The sequence below is a fragment of the Heterodontus francisci genome, unplaced genomic scaffold (assembly GCF_036365525.1).
Source record: "Heterodontus francisci isolate sHetFra1 unplaced genomic scaffold, sHetFra1.hap1 HAP1_SCAFFOLD_43, whole genome shotgun sequence".
NCBI classification, from domain to species: Eukaryota; Metazoa; Chordata; class Chondrichthyes; order Heterodontiformes; family Heterodontidae; genus Heterodontus; species Heterodontus francisci.
Window position 1 is genome coordinate 3,196,784 of NW_027141852.1, and position 13,394 is coordinate 3,210,177.

Consider the following 13,394-nt stretch of genomic DNA (forward strand, 5'->3'; position numbering starts at 1 on the left):
GGTTCAAGAAGGCAGTTCACCACCACCTTCTCATGGGCAATTAGGGATGGGCAATACATGCTGGCCTAGCCAGCGATGCCCACATCGCATGAATGAATGAATAAAAATGTGAAGTATCCCTTGTGTCATTCCTTTGGTAGAAAATATAACCCTGGTGGAATTGCCCCGCCCAATCACACCTCACTTCATAGAACATAGGAAATGGAGAAAATTTATGGCACAGAATGAGACCATTTAGCAATCGTGTCTGTGCCAGCTGAAAAAGAGTGATCCAGCCCAATCCCACTTTCCAGGTCTTGGGAATGGGATCTGAACAGATCTCAGAGCTCACATTATGTGAATGTTCTGTTGAAGTGTTGGTGAGCTGATATACCAGGGGAGATTCACACTGTTGGACACAGTGTGAAATACATTCAAGTATTTATAAAACATTACAACATGTGAGTAATATTCCCCATTGATTTCTCAGCACTGATGGATTGTGAAGTGGGAGACAGCCAGAAGTCCCAGTGATCCACACTGACCCTGAGCTGAGAATGAAATGAGAAAAAGTTCAATCTTCAGCAGCGAGATGCTGCAGAGAGGTAAGAGTCCTGAATCAAGGACAGACTTTCTCATACTGCTGTTGAATCTCATTTCAAACACTCCTTGAACTCTCTGCCGAGGAATTCAGAGCTGGAGAATGTCTGTAAAATCAGCCTAAAAAGGAAATAGAAAACACCCACCGTGGGCTCAAACTCAAAAACTTGAGATTCAGAGTTTCATGCTTTCATCGACTGAGCTCACCAGGCCTGAGACAGTGTCCCCGTCCTGTCTGTTATTGGACGGTGCAGCTGTTGGCTCCACCCCAGGGGCTGAATTTGTTCTGTAAACCATGAACCAGCTTCCTCTCAAATCCCAGGTTTATCAGTAAATCCTCTTACAAAAGCCCCAAAGTGTGATATATTCCTCTCACTCATCCAGAATAAAAGTTACATCTTTTGCTCTTTTTACCTTCCAAACATTGACTTCTATTTTACTCAGCATTTATTTCTCTCTCCTTTTTATGTTGTGCATTTCCTAATAAACATTTCATTTCAATTATTTATGAGGGATGAAATGAACAGAAAAGATTTTCTGCAATGGTACCGGGGTGTGGGACAGAGTGAGTGGTTCGGATCTGGAATACACTGCCTGAGAGTGTGCTGGAGGCAGATTCAATCGTGGCTTTCAGAAGGGAATTGGATAAACACCTGAATAGAGAAAATTTGCAGGGCTACAATGAAAGGGCAGAGGAGTGGAATTAGCTGATCTGCTCTTGCAAAGAGCTGTCATGGACATGATGGACTGAATGGTCTCCTTCTGTACTGTAACCATTTGATTCCTTGATTCTAACTCTGTCAAAGTTGTTCTGAACTTGCTCTGCTCCAAGGAGAACAACCCCAGCTTTTCCAGTCTCTGCACATAACTGAAGTTATGAGGAACCATGGGGAACCCACTGTAAACCTTCCTCCAGACAGAAATACAACTGTTCACCACCACACTGTGACCCAGCTGTTCACATGATTTGGATGCGGGGACCAAATGTAGTATTTCCAAGTTTGCAGATGACACAAAACTAGGTGGGAATGTGTGTTGTGAGGAAGTTGCAAAGTGTCTTCAAGGGAATTTGGACAGACTTAGTGAGTGGACAAGAAAGTGGCACATGAAATATAATGTGTAAAAATGTGAGGTTATCCACTTTGGTAGGAGAAACGGATGTGCAGATTATTTGTTAAATGGTAAGAGTGTGAATGTACAAAGGGGCCTGGGTGTCCTTGTCAATAAGTGACTGAAAGCTAACATGCAGGTGCAGCAAGCAATTAGGAAGGCTAATGATATGTTAGCCTCTATCGCAAGAGGATTTGAGTACAGGAGTAGTGAAGTCTTGCTTCATTTGTATATAACCTTGGTTGGACTGCACTTTGGAATACTGTGTGAAGTTTTGTTCCCCTTACATTAGGAAGGATATCATTGCCATCGAGGGAGTGCAACGAAGGTTCACCAGACTTGTTCCCGGGATGGCGGGACTGTCAAATGAAGAGAGATTGGGGAAACTGGGCCTGTATTCTCTAGAGTTTTGAAGAATGAGAGGTGATCTCATTGAAACTTACAAAATATTTAAATGGATAGACAGGTAGATGAAGCTAAGATGTTTCCCCCGGTTGAGGAGTCCAGAACCAGGGGACACAATTTCAACGTAAGGGGAAAGCCACTTCGGACAGAGATGAGGAGAAATTTCTTTACTCAGTGGGTTGTGAATCTTTGGAATTCTCTACCTCAGAGGGCTGTGGAAGCTCAGTCATTGAGTATGTTTAAAGCAGAGATTGACAGATTTCTAAATGCAAATGACAGAGGGGATATGGAGATAGTGTGGGAAAAAGGCATTGAAGTGGACGATCAGTCATCATCATATTGAATGGCAGGGTGGGCTCGACGGGCTGAATGGCCTACTCCTGCTCCTATGTTCCTATCAGTCTGCAAACTTCATATGCATGCTGTCATTGTCCGTTTTATTCCATGGGCTTCAGTTTTACTGGCAGTCTAGTATGTGACATCATCAAGAAGGTTTTCAATAAGTTAAATAAGGAGAAATTGTTTCCAGTGGCAAAAGGGTCAGTAACCAGAGGATGTATTTATCAGGTGATTGAGAAAAGAACCAGAGGCGAAATGAGGAATGATTTTTTATCCAGTGATGTGTTGTGATCTGGAATGCACTGTCTGATCAGGACTTGAAAGCAGATTCAGTCGTAACTTTGAAAAGCGATAGGGATAAATACTGGAAGGAAAAATGTACAGATTACAGGAGACAGCACTGACACAATGGACCAAATGGTCTCCTTCTTTGGGTATCATTCTATGGTTTTATGAACATAATGTTGATACAATTCGCTGAGTTGGAAGGGAAGTGAACCCAGATTCCGGGTATTCTAAACACCAGCCCCAAACGAAATGAACAAGCCCGTTGTTTAATCTCTGTTTTTCACACCAGCTTCTCCTCGCTCTTTTTGTGTTTCCAGCCTGGTCTGTTCCTCTGACCTTCATTCCTGACACTCTATTGAGAATGGCCAACTCACTGCACCTCTCACTCACACCGTCACTCCACCCCTTCACCCACTTCCAAACCTCTCTGTTCAACAGTACCTCACATCTGCTCCTCTGCTCCATTAATATAACAGGAAAACATTTTCAAACAGACGTCTCCAGACAGTGAACGTTCCAGTAAGACAAGGTAAAGAGCAGATTCATTCACTTTAAACACAGAGAGAGCAGCTCTCCCTGTTCAGTCTAAGGAGCAGCTGTAGTTTCACTCCCATTAGTCTTAGAGACATGGGCCAGAATTTTAAGGGACCGTTGGAGACGGGAATAGAGGCCAGGGAGGGGGAGGGGGGTGCATAAAATAGGGATGGAAGACGTTGGACCGGATTTTTCTGTCGGCGGCTGACATGGAGGGCAGACTTCGCACATCCACACGGCAAGAAGGCATTTAAAGTATTTATGAGGCCAATTGTCAGCAATTTTATTCACTGGATCCAATTGAACTAATAGCACACGGGAACCACGGGGCTTCAGAGCCTCGCCTGGTTAAAGGAGGTGACTGGGAGGTGGGAGCTGAGTGTTGTCTTCACTGGGAAGCTATCGGGTGAGACAGCAAAACTTGGCAGCAAGGGTGGAGGGGGAAAGGGCATCGGGAAACACTGTCAGGAGTGGGGGCCAATGTGCCAGCTCTGCAGGGTGACCCACACCAGGGTGTCATTGGGGCAGTGCCACCTCATTGAGGATGACAAGTGAGGTAAATGTGGCTGGGTGTTGTTTACTGTGAAGGCCTTGCACTCAGGGAGGGGAAACCTGTCATGGGCCTCATTCGAGGCTCTCATTGGATTCGAGGCTCCCATTGAGGAGGAGGAGGAGGAGTAGAGAGGAAGGGAGGGAGGCGCAGGCACCAGCAGGGGCACCACAGCAGCTTGGGGGCCCACAGGAAGGCCAGCCTCGAACATGAGGCTGGAGAAGGAGGCAGAGGAACACGTCAGCCGAGGTTCAACTACCTGCAGATGTCCGAGTGACAGTGTCTTCGCAGACTGCACCTCTCCACGGAGGTCGTCACTGATCTCTCTGCCATGATGCAGCTGTGCCCCATGCGACTTGGTGGGCACCTGATGCCAGTGTCACTGAAGGTCACCGTGCCACTGAACTTCTTCACCACCAGATCATTGCGGGGATCCACTGGAGATATGTGTGGAATCTCACAGTCTGTAGTGAATCAGTGCATCAAGGAGGTCACCAATGTCCTGTTCAGGAGGGCCGGTGACTATGTGCACATTGATCCAAACAGTCAAGCTGAGAGAGCTATAGGATTCGGGGCCATCGCTGGATTCCACCAGGTGTAGGGTGTCATTGACTGCACCCATGTGACCATCAAGGCTCCTGCAGACCAGCCAGAAGCCTTCAACAGGAAGGGCTTCCACTTGCTCAGTGTGCAATTGGTCTGCGACCACTGCAAATGGATCCCATAGGTGTTTGCACAAATCCCGGGAAGCAGCCACAACGCCTGCATACCAAGGCACTCCCAGGTGCCAGAACCTTTCCGCGGCCCCATCCGCTTTCAGAGATGGATCCTTGGAGACAAGGGCTACCCACTGAGGACATGACTACTGACGTCTGTGAGGAACCCACGCACGGATGCAGAGGAGAGGTACAACACCTGCTGCGGGTCAACCCGAGCGACCATCAAGGAGGCCATTGGTCTCCTGAAGATGAGATTCAGGTGCCTAGATCGATCCAGTGGAGCCCTTCAGTATGTCCCGGCGAGGGTCTCGCATATCGTGGTGGTTTGCTGTGCACAGCACAATCTGGCATTACAGAGGGGTGAGGTGTTGACTAGTGAGGATATCGTGGAGTGTGGTGTCTCCTCTGATGATGAGGATGTGGAGGAGGATGCTGCCCAAGCAGTGCCAGATGAAGAACCTCAGGCACAGCAGGAAAGGGGCCATGAGATACACACAAGGGAGACATGAGACACCCTTATACATTCAAGTTTCCTTTGAGCCTTACCACCTTCTGGAACCACAGCAATAAAGTCTTAGCTTTAAGCAGCCCTGTTGTCACCTCCTTCCTTCTGTTCTGCAGCGTCCAGGTACACATCGCACAGTGACAAGGCCGAAGCTTTGCAAACTCAGGGCTTGGTCCCTCACTTCCAGCCCCTTGGGAGGAAGGGTTTAAATGAAGTCCCAAAGGGTATCAACAATAAGAAGGAGACATAGTGAGAGAACATCATTTCTATATTCCGTGTGACACCAAAAACAACCCTATCCATCTGGAATGTACATTCACCCGTGAACCCCTCAGTGAATCTAGGTGCTCTTCTTAAATCTTTTCCGGGTGCTCCTACGTGGTGCTCCCCCTGCTCTGTCAACTGAGATGGAGACAGGCTGCTGACCTTGCTGCCCCATGGCTTGGGATGACATTGGTGGCCGTCCTCTTGCTGCCTGAGGCCTGGAGGGCCCCGGCACACTGAGGGCCTCCTGCACAGGTACAGGGACCCCACTCTGTCATCGAGGATGATGGAGGCAGGCACTGGCATCACTTGTGTCACTCGCAGAGGGGCTTTGGAGCTACTGTCCACACCAGGAACACCCTGAGAGGGGACCCCAGATGTAACAGCCAGCTGCTCCTCCCCCTTATAAGACACACTTGTACCTCGCTGCTGACATGAGAGGGACGTGGACCTGGTGAAGAGTTCAGGTGCCACGTCCCCCCTCTCACCTTGTCACCGCTGGATGGAGCTCATGGACAAAGCGATGGAGTGCAAGTCTGCGCACATCTCCGGCAGCCACTGATTGGTCGGCTGGATCTGGCTCTCCATCAGAGTCACCAATCTCTCAAGGAAGGAAGCCAGACACACCCCCATCAGAGACAGTACAGCATGCAAGGCCTGGATGGAATCCTCCATCATCCGAACTTGGGTACACATAACCTCTGGCAACTCTGCCAGATGTTGCCTGACCTCTTGCTGCAGCTGCAGTATTTCCCGTGTTGCTGGTGACACCAGAGGCACGTCATCAGCCTGGGACTCAGCATGGGCCTGGCCTCCCACAGACTTCCAACTGCCAGTGGCCTCGGCTATCACAGCCTCCGTCAGCTGCCCGGGCCTGTCTGTGACGTGCTCACCAGCTTGCGTGGCCAAATCTAACAACAAGTGGATACCCACCGAGTGAGGGTTTCTGTGCTGGTGGAGGGTGCAGGGGAATGAGGTGATGGTGCACCATCTGAGGCTCCCTCCTCCTCCTCAGAGGTGTCTGGATGTCCCCCAGTCTCTCCAGCTCTTCGCTCTTGTCGTTCATCCTAGCCTGCATGTGAAAACAGGGACATTGAAGGGTTAGGGTCTGCCCATCGTGACATTCCTACCACCCCTACTGTGCAGCTCCATTGATGCAGTGGTGAACAGATGAGCAGTATGGCTCCTTTGCAGCGGATGCTCCCTTGTGCCCCAGGAGATGTTCACTCACTCTCTTAGGTAGGTGTCCCTGTCTGTCCATCAGCTCTGGAGCAGCTGCTTTGCTGCCCTGCCTGTTCCATGGCCTCCTCCTCCATCGGAATGAGGACATGGAGATCAGGCATCCACTGCCAGTCTTGACATGCTCTTTCCGATTGTGGACTGTCTTCTCCTGCAGCCACTATGATCAACAAAGTTAGTCTCCCAGCGGGGACAAACCCAATATCTCTGATGGTGATAGTCCAGCAGTCCATGATGTGGACACACATATTCCTCCTGCATGTGGCCCCTCTCGAGGGACTGTGTGAGGTTATACAATGACTGACGTGCACCTCCCACCGAGATGCAGCCAAGCCTCAGGTAGCATGTCCTGCTGCCCTTCCCCAATACACATGACTGGGTGGTCACTCCCTTTCCACCAAACACTCCCTCTCACTCTGCCATGCGCAATGTCCAAAGGGTCCAAAGTGTTTTGAGTTTGCGCCTGAGCAGCCCGGATCCGGTCATTGACCCACTTCGTGCACTGGATCCATGTCTTGGGGGTGACCCCACGGCTGCTGACTTCACCTACTATCTCAAAGCAGCTTTGCTTGGTCAGGTGGACAGGTCTCCACCTCCCATCCCTGGGGAAGAGGATCTTCCACCTATCTGTTGTCACCTGGAGGCGAACCTGCAGGAAGGCATCGCCAAACCATTGGACCATGGTCACTGCAGGTTCGCATTCAGCTCCTTACCTATCAGGCAGCAGAGACAGCAGAACGCGTCCTGGGGCATCAGTGACAGCAGAACGGGTCCTGGGCAGCAGAGGCAGCAGAACAGGTCCTGGGGCAGCAGATGCAGCAGAACAGGTCCTGGGGCAGCAGAGGCAGCAGAACAGGTCCTGGGGCAGTGGAGGCAGCAGAACAGGTCCTGGGGCAGCAGATGCAGCAGAACAGGTCCTGGGGCAGCAGATGCAGCAGAACTGGTCCTGGGGCAGCAGAGGCAGCAGAACAGGTCCTGGGGCAGCGGAGGCAGCAGAACGGGTCCTGGGGCAGCAGATGCAGCAGAACTGGTCCTGGGGCAGCAGATGCAGCAGAACAGGTCCTGGGGCAGCAGATGCAGCAGAACTGGTCCTGGGGCAGCAGAGGCAGCAGAACTGGTCCTGGGGCAGCAGAGGCAGCAGAACAGTTCCTGGGGCAGCAGATGCAGCAGAACTGGTCCTGGGGCAGCGGAGGCAGCAGAACAGGTCCTGGGGCAGCAGAGGCAGCAGAACAGGTCCTGGGGCAGCAGATGCAGCAGAACTGGTCCTGGGGCAGCGGAGGCAGCAGAACAGGTCCTGGGGCAGCAGATGCAGCAGAACGGGTCCTGGAGCAGCAGAGGCAGCAGAATGGGTCCTGGGGCAGCAGAACGGGTCCTGGAGCAGCAGAGGCAGCAGAACGGGTCCTGGGGCAGCAGAACGGGTCCTGGGGCAGCAGAGGCAGCAGAACGAGTCCTGGGGCAGCAGAACGGGTCCTGGAGCAGCAGAGGCAGCAGAACAGGTCCTGGGGCAGCAGAACGGGTCCTGGAGCAGCAGAGGCAGCAGAACGGGTCCTGGGGCAGCAGAACGGGTCCTGGGGCATCAGAGGCAGCAGAACGGGTCTTGGGGCAGCAGAACGGATCCTGGGGCAGCAGATGCAGCAGAACGGGTTCTTGGACAGCAGAGGCAGCAAAATGGGTCCTGGGGCAGCAGAGGCAGCAGAACAGGTCCTGGGGAAGCAGAACGGGTCCTGGAGCAGCAGAGGCAGCAGAACGGGTCCTGGGGCAGCAGAACGGGTCCTGGGGCAGCAGATGCAGCAGAACTGGTCCTGGGGCAGCAGAGGCAGCAGAACTGGTCCTGGGGCAGCAGAGGCAGCAGAACAGTTCCTGGGGCAGCAGATGCCACAGAACTGGTTCTGGGACAGCGGAGGCAGCAGAACAGGTCCTGGGGCAGCAGAGGCAACAGAACAGGTCCTGGGGCAGCAGATGCAGCAGAACTGGTCCTGGGGCAGCGGAGGCAGCAGAACAGGTCCTGGGGCAGCAGATGCAGCAGAACGGGTCCTGGAGCAGCAGAGGCAGCAGAATGCGTCCTGGGGCAGCAGAACGGGTCCTGGAGCAGCAGAGGCAGCAGAACAGGTCCTGGGGCAGCAGAACGGGTCCTGGGGCAGCAGAGGCAGCAGAACGAGTCCTGGGGCAGCAGAACGGGTCCTGGAGCAGCAGAGGCAGCAGAACAGGTCCTGGGGCAGCAGAACGAGTCCTGGAGCAGCAGAGGCAGCAGAACGGGTCCTGGGGCAGCAGAACGGGTCCTGGGGCATCAGAGGCAGCAGACCGGGTCTTGGGGCAGCAGAACGGATCCTGGGGCAGCAGATGCAGCAGAACGGGTTCTGGGACAGCAGAGGCAGCAAAATGGGTCCTGGGGCAGCAGAGGCAGCAGAACGGGTTCTGGGGCAGCAGAGGGCTCTCAGGAAGACACTCCTTTAAACCAGGCAGCAGTGAATGCAGGTCTGGCAGCCCTTTCAATATGGTGCCAGCACCTGCCGTTGTGTCAGATGTCGGTGCCATCGGTGCCTCGTTCCCTACCTCTGGTCCTTGTTTACATGGGCCCCACGCCTCCCCTTCATTAATTGGTCGGCTGCTCCGTGATCGGGGTCGGTCGGCCACATTTCACTCGTGTGGTGACGACACCCACTTCCGGTGCCTCTGCCGAGAGCCGCACCGTTAGTTTAAAATTCAGCCCATGGGGTCAAGAGTGGAAAATCTCCCCTCTGATTCTCTCTACTTAAAATGAAGGAGACACCAAATTAAAACTGATGAAACCAGGGATTGTATCCTGGTTCTTCAATCCAGTGTTCTCCCAACTGAGCTATTCCAGCCTCACTGTGAACTCATCTTCATTGGAGACAAATATAACTCCAGGCGGAATTTCCCCACCCGTTCATTCCTCACTTCAGGGGAATGGGACCCGACCAGATCGCGGAACTCAGATTATGTTAATGTTCTGCTCTTGATATCTTAATATTATCTTGCGTTTGAGCCACTTTTAATCAGGTTCACGGACAAATTCTTCCATCATCCCTTCTCCCACATTCCCTCTCTCTCATTCATTCTTTATTCCTCACAATCCAGAAAGGGTTAGGAATCAGAGCTCACCCCCAAACCCTCTGCACACAGACCTCTATCTGTTACCCTGTTTGATCCAAGAGACCAGTCAATAAATTACACTCTTTATAAACACAGAAAGCTGCCTCAGAGTGTTGGACAGAGATAAATACACTGAAGTCTTTTGAAAAAAGTTCATCTTACGGGTTGTTACTGAGCCCACAGAGCAGGGCGGGCCCAGGCTCCAGCCCCAGCCCCAGCCTGTGCTGTGTTAGCTGATGCCACCTGGTGTGATACTGAGCCACACGGAGCAGGAAAGGGCCTGGTTGTATTCATGGCCTGTGTTGTGTTAACTGATCCCACTCAGTGTGGTAGGAGCCACACAGAACAGAATGGGCCCAGGCTCCTTCCTGAGCCTGAGGGATGATAGTTCTTCTCACACGTTGTTGTCCAGAGCCCCACACAGAACAGGGAAATCTCAGGCTCCATCCCAGGCCTGAGGTATTTTACTTCATCGCACCTGGTATGGTACGGAGTCCCCAGAGCAGGAAAGATCCAGCTTCCATCTCCGGCCTGTGCTGAATTAGCTGATCTGACCTGGTTGGCACTGAACCGCAATCAGGGAAGGATGGGCCGAGGCTCCATGGCCTGTGGTGTGTTAGTTATTCTCATTTGGTGAGGTACTGAGCACCATATAGAGCAGGATGGGCCTGTGCTCAGTGAGCTGATCTCACCTTGTGTGGTCCTGAGACCCACACACAAAGCAGGACAGGCTTAGGCCTCATCCCCGGCCTGTGTTCAATTAGCAGATCTCAGTCAAAAGATTTTGATAAGGTTCCACACAAGAGGCTTCTCTATAAGATTAAAGTCCCTGGTATCAGTGGTAATATATTGATCTGGATTGGGAACTGACTGGCAGACGTAGGCAGAAAGTAGTTACAGATGGATCTGGATCTGTTTGGAGACCAGTTACCAATGGTATCTCACAGGGATCGGTGTTGGGACTGTTGCTCTTTACTATTTTTATTAATGATCTGGATGTAGGTGTAGGGGGCACCATCTGTAAATTTACAGATGATTTGAAGATCTGTGCGAGTGTTCAGACTGTAGACGATACTCGACTATTTCAGGCTGATCTTAATGTGTTGGGAGATTGGGTTCATGACTGGTAAATTATGTTTAATTTGGGTAAGTGCAGTGTTATTCATGTGGACAGGGCGAATGCTCAACATTCATACACCCTTCAGGGAAAAACATTAAAGTAGGTGGAAAAAAGAAAATAATTTTGAGCAGAGATCTGGATGTTCTAGTGCACAGATCTCGAAAGTTACAGCAGCAATGCTGTGAAGTGATAGTTGGAGCAAATAGAGGGTTGGGCTGCATTCAGAGGACAATTGAGTATAAAATGAGGCATATTCTTTCATGGGATGTGAGCGACACTGGCAAGGCCAGAATTTGTTACCCATCCCTAATTGTCCTTGACAAGGTGGCGGTGAGCTCCCTTCTTGAGTTGCTGCACTCCATGTGGTGTAGGTACACCCACAGTGCTGTTAGGAAGGGAGATCCAGGATTTTGACCCAGCATCAGTGCATGAACAGCGCTATATTTGCAGATCAGATGGTGTGTGACTTGGAGGGGAGCTTGCACATGGTGGTGTTTCCATGCATCTGCAGTCCTTGTCATTCAAAGTGGTGGAGGTCTTCGGTTTGGAAGGTGCTGTCTGCGGAGCCTTGGTGAGTTGCAGCAGTGCATCTGGTAGATGGTACACACGACTGCCACTGTGCGTCAGTGATGAAGGGAGTGATTGTTTCAGGTGGTGAATGGGGTGACAATCAAGGCGGCTGCTTTGTCCTGGACAGTGTCGAGTTTCTAGAGTATTGTTGGTGCTGCACTCATCCTGGTTTGTGCCTTGTAGATGGTTGACAAGTTTTGGAGAGTCAAAAATCACAAAATTATTGCAGTGCAGAAGGAGGCCATTCGGCCCATTGTGTCTTCATAGAATCATAGAACATAGAAAGTTTACAGCACAGGCAGGCCAAAAAACGAGCCACCCCGCTGAATCCCATTGCCCAGCAATTGGACCGTAGCCCTGCAGGTTCAGGTACTTGAGGTGCACATCCAGACACCTTTTAAATGAGTTGAGGGTTTCTGCCTCAGCTACCCTTACAGGCAGTGAATTCCAGACTCCCACAGCCCTCTGGGTGAAAAAACCTTTCCTCATCTCCCCTCTAATTGTTCAACACATCACTTTAAATCTATGCCCCCTCGTCACTGACCTCCCTACTAAGGTAAATAGACCCTTCCCATCCATTCTATCCAGACCCCTCACAATTTTGTACATTTCAATCAAATCTCCCCTCAGCCTCCTCTATTCAACCCCAGCTGATCCAATCTTTCCTCATCGCTGCATTTTTCCAGAGCTGGCAACATCCTCGTAAATCTCCTCTTTAACCTCTCTAGTGCAATTACATCCTTTCTGGAATGAGGTGACCAGAACTGCACACAGAACTCAAGTTGTGGCCGAACTAATGATTGACACTGTTCCAGCATAACCTCCCTGCTCTTATATTCTATACATTGGCTAATAAAGGAAAGGATTCCATAAGCCTTCTCAACCAACTTATCAACCTGTCCTGCTACTTTCAGGGATTTGTGGACATTCACTTCAAGGTCCCTCACTTCCTCTACACCTCTCAGCATTCACCCATTAATTGTGTATTCCTTTGCTGTGTTTGACCTCACCAAAGGCATCACCTCACACTTCTCCAAGTTGAGTTCCATTTGCCACTTTTCTGCCCACCTGACCAGTCCATTTCTCCAGCTCTCCGAATGAGCATTTCACCACGTGCCTTGAGCTGAGTTACTCATCACAGAATTCCCACTATCTGATTTCCTCTTGTAGCCAGTGTATGTATATGAATGGTCCAGTTAAGCTTTTGTCAATGGTAACCCCCAGGATGTTGATGGTGGGGGGATTCAGCGATGGCAATGCTGTTGATCGTCAAAGGGAGATGGTTACATTCTCTCTTGTTGGAGATGGTCATTGCCTGGTACTTATGTGGTGTGAATGTTACTTGCCACTTAGCAGCCCAAGTCTGAATGTTGTCCAGGTCTTGCTGCTTCTGGACACGGACTCCTTCAGTATCTGAGATGTCCTGAATTTGTCCTTTTATGAAACCTTGGTCAGGACTCACTTGGAATATTGTATCCAGTCTTGGTCTCCTCACATGATGGGTGATATTGAGGCTTTGGAAAGGGTACAGAGGAGAGACATTCGACGAATTCCCAGTATAAGACATCTTGGTTACCAAGTTAGACTAAAAGAGTTGGGACCCTACACCTTAGAGAAACCTAGACTGAGGGGTGATCCGATTGAGGTTCATAAATAATGAAGGGTCCAATTTAGCATGGGAGAGGAGTCAGAACTTTATATTGGAAAAGACCAGATGGCACCCGGATCACATTAAATTTCATTTTCAGCGGTGGGCTAACGTACCAGCATGGCCGAGTGGTTAAGGCGTTGGACTTAAGATCCAATAGACATGTGTCTGCGTGGGTTCAAACCCCACTCCTGGTATCTGTGCTTACAAAATGTTATTTATTCTTTCCCTGACTTTTGCCTTGCACCATCATCTCTTCTGTCATTTAATCATTCTTGCCTTCCAACTGATCACAGCTTCCTATTATTTGATCTGCCCCAGCACCGTTCCTTGGCTCTGCGCTTGCTTATAAACTGGTAAATCTTTAACTTAATCTCCTCTGTACCCTGACAATGACCTTCTCATCCTTC

At 50.7% G+C, this 13,394-nt stretch overlaps 1 non-coding gene across 1 annotated transcript; it reads left to right on the forward strand.

Annotated features, from left to right (window-relative positions):
• Positions 1 to 13,098: 13,098 nt before the first annotated feature.
• Positions 13,099 to 13,181, forward strand: trnal-uaa (transfer RNA leucine (anticodon UAA)). Its single transcript has one exon. It is a non-coding gene; the product is annotated as a tRNA-Leu (tRNA).
• The last annotated feature ends 213 nt before the right edge of the window (positions 13,182 to 13,394 follow it).